Raw genomic sequence first — 12,934 nt, 5'->3', positions numbered from 1 at the left:
TAGGTGGTATAGTGGCTATAGTGATCCTGGGGTCAAGATGTCAGGTCCCAGTTCAAATTGGGCCCCAGATAGTTATTAGCTGCATGATTCTGGGGAAGTCATTTAGCTGCTGTCCTTCTTGGTCACTGCATCTGTAAAATGCGATAATATTGTTACTTACCTCTCAGGATTGTTATGAGGATAAAAATGAGATAGAATAAAATTATTTTGCCAAGACATGTAAAAGGATTTGAAAAGTTGAAGAGAGTTGATAGCGTTGAAAGGAAAGAGTTGATATTTTGGTCAGGAATATATGTCATATATGTTTTCATTGTTTCAATTATTCACTTTTTTGAGGGAAGGGATCCTGTCTTAAAAATATTTTATACTGCATCATAGTCATTGAGATCCTCATCGAATTTATTATCTGAAAAGCATCTTTAAATCCAAAATCATGGAATAGTACTTGTAGATAATTTACACTGTAACTAATCTGACTTCTCTCCTCAAAATAAAGCATTACAATACTCAATCATAGGAATTCCTTAGATATAAAAGATGTTGATTTGTGGAAATTATGTATTTCTTTTGACATTGCCTTAGGACAAGAAGATAAAATATGAGGCAGATTATCACCTCATTAGGTATTTGCGTCCTGATGAAGGGAGGAAAATCTCAGGTAGAATGTTGCAAGACTTGTTTGGTCTTGGTCTGTTCAACATTTTAATCCATGAGAATAATTTATAAAATTTTAAGTAGAAATACAAAATCATGAAGTTCAGGTAATATCGCGAGTCCAACAAACTTCCACAAACATCTATCCAGCAGTACTTAGTTACTATGAAACCATACTAGTTACAAGGTATACAAAGTCAGAAAGACAAAAAGGACAAACTTGTTAGCTTCAAGGTGTTACATCCTTTGAAGGACTGTTGAGGAGGAGTTGTACAAATACAGATGTATAAAATCAAAATATTCACAGAATAACAGAAATATATCTTTGGGGAAGAAGAGAAAAGCACTACTACCAAATAAAGTCAGGAAAAATTTCTTGGAGAATATGAAACTTGAAATGAATTTTGATGGGAACTAGAGGCTTCAGGAAGCAGAGGTGAGGAAGAAGAACATTTTAGGCATGAGAGGATGGCCTATCTAAAACATGGAGTAAAGATTGCTATATTTGGGGGTGGAGGTTGGAATAGAAAATACATGTAAATTGAAATATTGAATATGTGAAGGGCAATAATGTAATTTCAGGTTGGAAATACAGATTGGAGTAAGACTATGAGAAAATTTAAATGCCAACTAGAGAAGATGGATGATTGAATTTTGACATTTGAGATGATTTCTTGAACCAAGAAGATAAAATTTAACAGTGAAAAATATAAAGTTCTGCAATTAGATTTAAAAAAATATTTAATACAAGGATAGTTTGGGGGGAAGACTTGACTTGGCAGCAGTTCATGAGAAAAAGATTTTGGGATATTAGTGGAACATAATCCTAATGTAAGCCAGCAGTGGGACTCAGCTCTTGAGAAAATGAACATAATCTTGGACATTAATAGAAATTTAATAGTTAGGTTACAGAAAGTAAATGTCTCTTTGCCCTCTAATCTACTCAGATCATATTTGGAGTATTGTGTTCTGGAAATCACATTTTTAGATTGAAATGGCAATTTAGAATGAAAAGTCAGAATTAGCTACTTTGTTCTGGAGTAGTGAATAATAAGGGCAAATATGATAACTGTCTTCAAGTAGTTGAAGCCTTGGCATATAGAGGAAATGGACTTTTTTTTTTGTTTTGCTTCAAAATGCAAAACAAGAAAAATGAAGGGAAAACAAAAGGTAGGCAAGTTTTGGCTCATAAGTAAGAACTTTGTGATACCAGGCTATGAGTACTAGAGCTTTTCAAGTATTTTCTGGATTGACATCTTTGGTAGCTGAAGAATAGTTTGACAGATAAAGATAGATATCAACCCTGTATCCATATCTATCTCTATATCCATATAGTTAAGGACCCTTTGTGGAGTTCCATTTGTCATGATTCAATAGTCTAAGAGCAAGGAAGAAGGATGTGAAATTGAACTGAAAACTAGGTAATTATGGAAATAGAAATTTGATGAGAAGGCAAATAGGGAAATACATATTTGAATTGGAACACAAGATCAGTCTTGGGAGGAGATTTAATGAAAAATAATAACATGATTTGTCTATCTTTTCCCCCCTTTTTTCTCAATAACATTTTATTTTTCCAATTGCATGTAAAGTTAGTTTCCAACATCCATTTTTAAAATTTTTTATTATTTTTAAAAATATTTTATTAATTATAGTTGTTATTTGCCAAATATATGCATGGGTAATTTTACAGCTTTGACAATTGTCAAACCTTTTGTTCCAATTTTTCCCCTCTTCCCCCCCCCCCCACAGATGGCAGGTTGACCAATACATGTTAAATATGTTAAAGTATAAATTAAATACAATATATGTATACACATCCAAATGGTTGTTTTGCTTTACAAAAAGAATCAGACTTTGAAATAGTGTACAATTAACCTATGAAGGAAATAAAAAATGCAGGTGGACAAAAATAGAGGGATTGGGAATTCTATGTAGTGGTTCATAGTCATCTCCCAGAGTTCTTTCACTGGGTGTGGCTGAACCAGCTACATTACTGCTTTATTGGAACCGATTTGGTTCATCTCATTCCAACATCCATTTTTGTAAGATTTGAGTTCCAATTTTTTTCTCTTTCACTCCCCAAGATAGCAAGAATCTGATATAGGTTATACAGGTATAATCTTTTAAACATATTTCCATATTTTCGGGTTGTGAAAGAAAAAAATCAGACCAAAAGGCAAAACGCCACAAGAAAGAAAAAGCAAAAAAATACATAAACATTTACAAAAAGGTGAGAATATTATGTTTCAGTCCACTTTTAGTCTTCATAACTCTCTCCTTGGAGGGGGATGGTGTCTTACATCCAAGATGTATTGGAATCATCTTCCATCACTGTGCACAATGTTTTCTTGTTTCTGCTCATTAAACATATTTCCATATTTTCGGGTTGTGAAAGAAAAAAATCAGACCAAAAGGCAAAACGCCACAAGAAAGAAAAAGCAAAAAAATACATAAACATTTACAAAAAGGTGAGAATATTATGTTTCAGTCCACTTTTAGTCTTCATAACTCTCTCCTTGGAGGGGGATGGTGTCTTACATCCAAGATGTATTGGAATCATCTTCCATCACTGTGCACAATGTTTTCTTGTTTCTGCTCATTTTACCCAGCATCAGTTCAGGTAAGTCTTTTCAGGATTTTCTGAAATCAGCCTGGAACATTCAGTTACATTCAGATACCATAATTTATCCAGCCATTCCCCAGTTGATAGGCAGGCACTCAATTTCCAATTCTTTGTCACCACAAGAAAAATTGCCATAAATACTTTTGCACATGTGGGTTCTTTCTCCTCTTTTATTATCTTTTTGGGATACAGACCCAGGAGAGACATGGCTGGATCAAAGGATAGACACAGTTTTATAGCCTTTTGGGCATAGTTCCAAATTACTCTCTAGAATGGCTGGGTCAGTTCACAGAAGTTTTCTCGTTCAGGAGAGAGGAACATCGTGATCTAAACATTAGTTTCTTAAACTGTGGTTCACAACCCTATATGCAGCCTTGTAGCTGAATAAGGCTTGCTAAATTATGATTTATTATCAGAAAATATTTGATTCATATGTTTATATAGCTGGTGTTTTGTAAAAATTTCTTGAGTAAAAAGAGGTTATAAGTGGAAAAACCTTAAGAAGATCTGGTCTGAATCACATCATCATTGTTATATCATCATCATCATCAATAGCATTTCCTTAGCTGTTTAAGGTTTGTGAAACACTTTATAAATATTTTACAATATCAAACACAAAATAATCCTGGTGGCCTTGTTGCTATTATTATCCCCATTTTACAGATGAGGAAACGGAGGCAGGTATAGATTAAGTGATTTGTTAGTAAATCTGAAAATGTATATTGTATCTCACCTATGGATCTCCCCCTCTGCAAAAGAATGGGATGGATTCTTCTAACATTTCTTTTTGGAGCCATGCTTCATCTTTGTAATTTTGCATCATTCGGTTCTGATTGTTTTTAGGTTGTTCTTCATTTGCGTTATTATAGTTATGTATGTTGTTTTGGGGCTGTTTTTTATTCTGTATCAGTCCATGTAATTTTTTTTTTGCTTTGATCATAATTGTCATTTCTTACAGCACATTAACTTGTTCTTGCATTCATATATCACAATTTGTTTATCCATTCCCCAATCAATGGACACTTAGCTTGCTTCCAGTTCCTTTCTATAACACAATGGTGCTATTATAAATATTTTAGTGTATATGGGAATTTTATTTTACCAATTATCTCTTTAAGGTATAAGTCTCGTGGTAGAATCTCTCATCAAAGGATTTGGACATTTTAGTTAAACAAGCATTTATTAAGTGTATACTCTGTGTTAGGCACTCTACTAGACTCTAGGAATAGAGGCAAAAAATGAAAAAATGAAGCAGTTGCTACAAGTATGAGATTTGCAGAGATAAATCTTTGTCCTGTGCCTAAACTCTAATTCTCTCAAGGTATTATAAGGTAACCTTGTTGCGGGGTGGAGTACACTTAGCTACTGTAACTATCAGCCATCTCTCCCCTTCCCATCCACAATAAAGATACTTAAATATAACAAAGATTCTTAAATATAACATGTTTAACAAGGCAAAAAAATAATCATACCATGTTACTCAGGAAGAAGAAAATAATTAGGAAAAAAAAATACCTACAAACATGGATCACACTCTTCTGCCCATGTGTGCAATTTGTCCTGGGGAGAGGAGACAAACACTTCTATACCCAGCAGGGGGCATATGAGTGGAGAACTCTGTGTGCTTGACCACAGTTTGCTACTCTGGACTGCAAAGTCATGATGTCTCTTTGGGAACAATCTACACCAGGGAAAGCCACTTCTTTGCTACCTTTGTTCCTTCTGATCCTCAAAGCTATCAAACTAGGCAAAGTCTCATCTTCTGAGCTCTTTCCTCCCATTCATTCTCACTACAAACTTCTTCACAAGATTCTGCCATTGTCCAATCAGCTTCAAACTTCTTACCACATATCAGATCCCCCATCTTTCTGGGAAACTCAGACAGACTCAGCCAATATTTCATTCAAAAAGATTCTGCCATTGTCCAATCAGCTTGAAACTTCGTACCACATATCAGATCCCACATCTTTCTGAGAAATTCAGACAAGTCCCTCCAATATTTCATTCAATAGAATTTTATCATGTCCAGTCAGCTAGTCAAGACTTTTCTTATTTTTGTGGTTGTTCAGTTATGTCCAACAATTCATGACCACATTTGGAATGTTTTTTAGCAAAGATACTGGAGTGGTTTGCCATTGGTTTCTCCAGCTCATTTTATAGACAAGGAAACTGAGGCAAAGGGGTAAGTGACTTGGGTCACATGATTAATAAGTGCCTGAGGTTAGATTTGAACTGAGGAAGATGATGAGGTCTTCCTGACTTCAGGCCTGATGCTCTATCCACTGTAACACTCACATCCTATCTTATAAGCAAAGCAGATGTAAAAATCTGTATTATCTCTTCTATTTCTCCTTCTCAAAGCAGCAAAGGCAGCAGAGATAAACCATTATCTTCTGAAAGATATCCCCTTTGAAGTCTCAGATAATGCTAGAGGACAGTAAATCAAATGGTAGCAGAATTCAGCTCTCTTCCAGTGAATTTTAAAACATGTCTCCAACCGCTCAAAATTATTAACACAACAGTTAAAGCCATCTAATCTGTTTTGGGGGCAGCTAGAAGGTTAGGTGGTACATGAGTAGAGTATCGAGTCTGAGTTCAAATTTTGCCTTAGATGCTAACTAGCTATTTGTACTTGAACAAGCCACTTAGCTATGTTTGCCTCTGTTTCTTCATCTGTAAAATGAGCTAAAGAAGGAAATTGAGAACCACTCCAATATCTTTGTCAAGGAAACCCCAAATGCTGTCACAAGAAGAGTGGGAAATGACTGAAAATAAAAAATTCTTTACTCATTTGCTAGTATTATGTTACTAAGCTTCTTGATTGACAACTTTTGCATAGTTCTAATGCCTTAAATGAGTGATTCCTGGTAGTTTGTGATTCACCTTTACATATTGATGAAAAATTTAAGACTTCTAACTTTCTATCATGTATGAACACGGTATTTTGATTTACTTTTCCTCTGGCTTCCAGTTATTTGATATACAACTTTGCTTTATAACTTTTACAATTCTAAAAATAAGCCATATGCAAATGAACTGAAGGACCACAATGCCTTGTAACCCTCCTCATTACTTGTTATTTCTTCCTTAAATAGATCCTTTCAAAGCATTCATCAAAGAACAATTCTCTATCTGTTTCTCTAACAGTATGTATCTCTTTACACTTTACCAGAAAGACTTTCTTCACTGGTGAATTTTCTCCTTTTTCCTTACAAAAAATTATTTTTCTCTTCCTTTTGGGAACTAAGTCTCATAGGAAAAGGAAAAGTAGCCTCCATAAATATGTATATATAGAAAAATATATACTGACTTAATGTATCAATGAATTAATGGATTGAACGAGTTAATATTTGTAAAATGGTTAGTTCAGTGCCTTGCATCATAAACATGTTTCTTTCCTCTCTTCATTAATACTAAATAAATATATGTTTAAAGTCAAAGTGCAGTTATGGAGAAGGGTCCTTAGCAACTGAGAGTGATAAAGAAAAAAATTTAGATTTTTTTTGTGGTGGTTGATCTGTGTTTTGAAGAAAATGAGGGATTCATTGAGGTATAAATAAAAAAGGAAGCTATAAATAATGGATCTTCTTGATTATTTCAATATTCCTTTAGTTTTATAAATAATATTTTGTAAGTATATTCATATTTATCTAGTAGTGTTTTGGTTGGTTAGCTCTCCGATATTTTATGTATTTTTGAGTGGAATTTGTTTACTAATTCTTTTTTTTAGTAATATACAGAAATAATGATGATTTTTATAGGTATATTTTGTATACTTCAGTAAAGACAAATTACTAATTGTTTTAACTGAATCACTAAAATTCTCTAAGTGTGCCATCATGTTTTTAGACAAAATATATGATTTAGAAAACTCCCTCATTCATTCAAATTATAGATTTAGAGAGTACCTGGTGGTGCCTAAGTGTCTGTTTAATAAATAGTGATTGAATTGAATCATTAAATTAAACTTAACTTGAAGAAAAAATAAAGAAATTCACTAGACTTTAAGTTCCCTAAGAGTAAGAACTGTGTTTTATTTCTCTTTACTAGCACCTATTTATCTCAAGGCCTTATATTTGTAGATTGTTGAATCGAGATACTAACTTCTTTTTATCAGCTTGGGTTATCTGTGTATCTTCAGTTATTTTGAGTAATCTAACTGAGAGGTTTTTTGCTAATCCTCAACCTTCAGTATCCTGTTTGGCATTTCAGAAAACACTTAATACACTGTTTCTGATTCATTGACTTGCTGTTAGCTAAGGCTTCCCACAGGGGAAAAGAAGGGGAAAAAAAGTCCTTGAAATTGGGAGAAAAAGATGAAAATAAATGCAATTAAATGTTGTTCCTGTAAATTTGACTCAAGACTACCATTACATTATTCTTCTCAATTGCAAATAGCAGCACTCTATTCCAGAGTCTGATGTGTTCTTTACCTCCATTTGTAGAATGTTTTCGAATTTTGATGTCTCAAGTATGATCTTTGTCAGTTTTTTGTGTAAACTGTCCAATTAATAAAGCATTTCTAAAGTACTTACTATATACTACATGCTGAGGACTTTATTTTTATAAATATCAATTATTAATTATTATTATTATTTGAAGCTGTGATTTTCATTCCTGTAGAAAGCTTACTGGTGAATAAATCCCTTTTTCTGTTCCCCTTCCTCAAACTTCTTCCATGCAAACTAGCTTTTATAATCTTAAAGAATTACCTGGGGAACTAAGAAATTAAATGACTTTTTCATTCTCTTATGTCTGTGTTTAGAAGTGGGGCTTGAACTGAAGTAACCCTGACTCTAAAGCTGTCTTTCTATCCACTACAATCTATAAGGACCCAATAAATTTGGATGTTGTTGTTGATCCTTTCTTCTCAAAGAGGACCAATGACATCATGAACGTGATGTTTTGACTTACAAATGAGTCAGTTTTAAGTGAAGCTGAGTTGTGCAAAGGTCTGCCTCACTTTGTCCTCCAGAGGCATTGAAGTCCACTGACATGAGAAAAATCAAGACTGATAAAGACCTAAATCCATCCACTACAATAGACTACCATATAATAAAGATAGCAATCTTTAATAACAAAAATTTAATGAAGAAAACAGAATTCACATTTTATCAGGGGGGAATAACTCACATATTAGAAGTTGTAGGGACAATAAGTTTCATTACCTTACTAAAGTGATGGACTTGATTTATCATTTTAGCATAATTGACTCCGTTTTGTGATTGAGCTATTTTGAAGAAACTGTTTTTCTATACGTTATTGTCCAATAGTAAGAGAAACAGTTGTATGATATCTTATACTGATAAACATCTATGAAACCTCTGATAAGACAAAACACCAATAGAAAATATTGTAAACAGTTTTATAAACAGCTCACATAATGAACTACCAATCAAATTGTGTGGTAAATGAATGAAGAACACTATTAGCCAGAACAATCAAAAACTCAAAAACTCATTGGGGACCATGGTCATCATCCAGTTTTGTATAGTAATTAAATCAGATTATATTCCCATTATCCCCTCCTCCACTTGAGACTTCCACTTGAGCAGTTTATATTCACTTGAAGATTGCTGACTGATGGAGAGGGTCCAAAGGAAGGTCTCAGAAGGAAGGAAGGAAACACACATAAATGGGCAAAGAGTTTTAGCACTGGTATAAGAAATTTACTGGTGCCTTTAGAAACAGGTTACCTGATATTTATTCCCAGATAGGCTAAAAGCAAAGGTAAATATGATGAATACGGAGAAACATAGAAAGATTTACATGAACTGATACAAATTGAAGTAAACAGAGCCAAAGCAGCATATACAATGACTGTAGCAATCTGTAAATAGAAAGAAAAATAGCAAACAAAACAAAATGGAATGTTTTGATATTATAAGGAAAAAACTTTGCACCACAGAAGAAATATGACAAGATACTTCCCCCTATTCTTTTATAGACTTAGAGACTGTGGTTATGAAAAAGTGCATGTGAGTCAGATTATTTTCTCTTAAAAATTATTTGTTGTGTTTAATGAAACTCTTAGAGAGGTAAGAAAAGGAATACAAGGAGAAATTTAAGTGATATAACAGTTAATAAAATCTATTAAAACAAAATGAACAATGGGGTTATGATTTCAAAGATATTCTCTGTCTCTAAAATTTCTATAATTCTCTATCATTAGTTTAAAATTATTTTAAAATATAGTTTTCACTACCAGTATCATGAATACATCTCAATTCCTAAATTATATGGATTCTGAAATAAATAGCTTAATCCAAAACTTAATACTTTGCCACAGTATAAGGAGCTTAATCCTCAAAGTAATTTACTGACTGCCTGAATTTTAGCAAGTTCAGATTTCACTTTTTTTTGTGTGTGTAAAATTATTTTATTTATCCTCCATTTTACAGGCTCTTTCTTCTAATTAAATTCAATATTTGTTAATCTGCTTACTACATGAAAGACACTCTGCTAGTTTGTTGGCATGAAATAGCAAAAATCATACTATTTTGAAGGAATTTACTTTCTATTTCCAATGAAAAAACATACAGCACAAAACCCTTCAATTTCTGCCTGAGATTCATTGACTATAATTCTTATAAAGACTTTTTGTCTTCCTTTTTTTTCTCATAGGCTTTTTTGGAAGTTTATTTTATTTTTATTGATACCTTGAATCAGACAGAACCATGGAAGAAGGGAAAACTAATGCCTTCTAAAATTTCTCTGAAAACTCGACTACGATTACAAGAGATGATTCACAGTTGTCTATAACTTAGTTTGACAACATCTCCTCTGTGATCTGTAATAACTATCTGCATCAGATCACTTCTGCAGGGGGTAAGTTTATAATTGACCACTTATGGGTGGTCCAAAGGACCATAACTCCAAACAAATTAATGCCTCAGAGCTTCCTGGTCCAAAATTTTCCAATGAGTAGAAAATTTAAAAAAAATCAACAACACACCACCACCTAATTATTAAACAAAAAAAATGCCCATTCTCATCAGAAATTCTTGGGACTACTTTAATGAAATGAACGCCTTATGATTTACCTATTCTTATCATTTGAATCGTCAACCAAAAAGCTATTGCAGGTAATTATTCATATTTCCCACAGTCATATTAGACCACTCAGAATATTTTTAGCTCACAATAATATCAAATACAATTAAACTTAGAAAAATGTTACAAAGGCATTATCCCTTTGTCTACCAAAATTATAGAGTCAGAATTGTAATTCTTAGTGGACTTTGTTTTATTGTATTTATTTTTAAATCAATGCCAATTGATGTCCCCTTTTGGATTTTGAATTTCCTAAGGGCACACTTTTAAATGGAATGGCTACCTTTTAGGTCTCCTGTTCAAACAAACTCATGATAAAAAACAAAGATTAATCCACATAAATAGAATCATGTAACCTAAACTAGCACAACTGAGAATTTTCCCAGTACATAAAAAGAGCCACAATTATATCTGTACCAGAGATTAAGTGACTATACAAATATTACTATAAATCAATAGAATTGGACTCCTGAAATCTCCACTGATGTCCTTCCCTGATGCTTCATCATGGCATCCTCTCCATGTAACCCCATCCTCTCCATGGGAGCCAAGCTCTGTCATAGTCTATCAAACTAAGAAAGCCTCAGAAGTGGCCTGTCTATAGACTGTGTCTCTGTTGACTAAGGACCAACCCATTAAGCTCAGAGCATGTCTTCACCAAAAGCATGGCCACAGTTTTTGTTTTTTTTTTTTGTTTTTGTTTTTTAACTTCAGAAATTCAAGATTATTTACTAAGGCAAAAAGAAAGGTTAGGATTTATATAAATGGAGAGAATGCCCCTAACAAAGAAAGCATAATTTCCAGAACCATTGAAGTAGTAAATAGTAGAATAAATCTTGTCAAACCTAGTGTAATGGATATAACCTTGCATATGGAGTCAGAAAGCTTGTATCCAAGTATTGTCTCTGCTACAGACAGGTATTTGAGGCCAAATGGTGGAGGCATTTATTTGTGAGATGAAGGAGTTTATATTTTGTCATATGAGCAATTAGAGATACATTATAGATTTTTAAACAAGGGATCATAGAATCATAAAAGTAAGTCTACCCCTTCCATTTTACAGATGAGGAAACTAAGACACAGAAAGGTTATGGTTAAAAGCCAACAAGTGTCTAAAGTGAATCTTGAATTCAGTTTTTCTTTGATTCAAGTCCAATACTCTGTCTACTATGCTGTATATAGGACTGAGTGACATAGTAGATCTGGGCATCAGGAAGATTATTTTGGAAATAGAAAATAATCTACAAAGTACTTAAACTAGGAGAATAGCAAATAGAGACCTTAAATTATTTAATCTCAGAAAATTTTGTTCTCCACCACATTATATTACTTTCGAACTCTTTGAACCCCAGGAACCCCATCACTGGGAAACCTCACAATACTGCAAGATCAAATCAGCCCTCTCACTACCCTCTTCCTCTCTGATTGGATGGCAAAGCTGTGACCTCCAAAACTACTATTTAAGGAGGGACTCAGATTAGACACCTAGTCCTCCCCTCCCCCCTTCACTACTCTGAGATTTCCCTGATTTCTATTTTATATCTGTTTCTGAATAATGTGGGGAAAAGTTTCTCTGTGGCTTACCTGTAGAGAAGGAAGCACAGTCTCTGCAAGAAGTATGAGCTTCTATTTCACTGCTTTGGGGCATGTTAACACCTGAGACTATTTGGAGACTGCCTACAATTATTATAACCTCATTTCATTCTAAAAATGCTTATTTCTTCTTTTAAATTATAACCTCTCCAAATATTTCATGACATCAAACAAATTCTCCCTTACTTCAATTTATATTTTTTAATTTTTTGAGCATTTTAAAATAGTTGTTATTTTACATTTGTTTCTTTTGAAACCTGTTCAAATATTTCTCTATTAGAGAATAGCTATCATATAGATTTGTATGAATTCCATATAGATTATATGTTTGGTATTTTTAAAAGAAATATAATTCAAATATTTTTCATGGTATATATAATTTCTTCTAAATTAAGCAACACTGATTTTATGTATGCAAAAACCTTTTAGTATTATATGATCTAGACTTTTTCCTTTTATAATCTTCTTTATTCTCTATTTGATTATATACTCTTTATTTTCAGTCTCTTTTAGCTGTGATTTAAAAAAACATTTAGTTCATTTGTACATTTGGAATTTAATGTATATGGAGTGGAATATGTTTTCTATATTACAATCCATGTTCTAGTTTTCTTAGTAGTTCTTTTAAAGGGTCCCTTTCCAAGTAGTGATTTGGGTTTATCCCACATTATACTGCAGTGTCTTTCTTGCTTTGAGTGCTTATTTATTTTATTCCATTGATCTCTTTTTTTTGATACAGTACCATATAGTTTTGATAATTATTATTTTATAATATAGCTTGGATTTTGAGAAAGGCATATCTCTTTCTTCCTTCAATCTTTTAACATTTGTTTCTCTTATAGCCTTGATTTTTTTCACATAAATTGTTATTATTTTGATAAATTCCATAAAATTCCTCATTGATAATTTGATGGATATAGTACTAAATCTGTAAAATAATAGGAGTAGCATAATTTTCTTTTCTTCCTTCCTTCTTTCCTTCCTTCCTCCCTCCCTCTTTTTCTTTCT

Source organism: Sminthopsis crassicaudata, chromosome 6 (assembly GCF_048593235.1).
Source record: "Sminthopsis crassicaudata isolate SCR6 chromosome 6, ASM4859323v1, whole genome shotgun sequence".
In the NCBI taxonomy this organism is placed as follows: Eukaryota; Metazoa; Chordata; class Mammalia; order Dasyuromorphia; family Dasyuridae; genus Sminthopsis; species Sminthopsis crassicaudata.
This window is presented reverse-complemented; position numbering follows the sequence as displayed.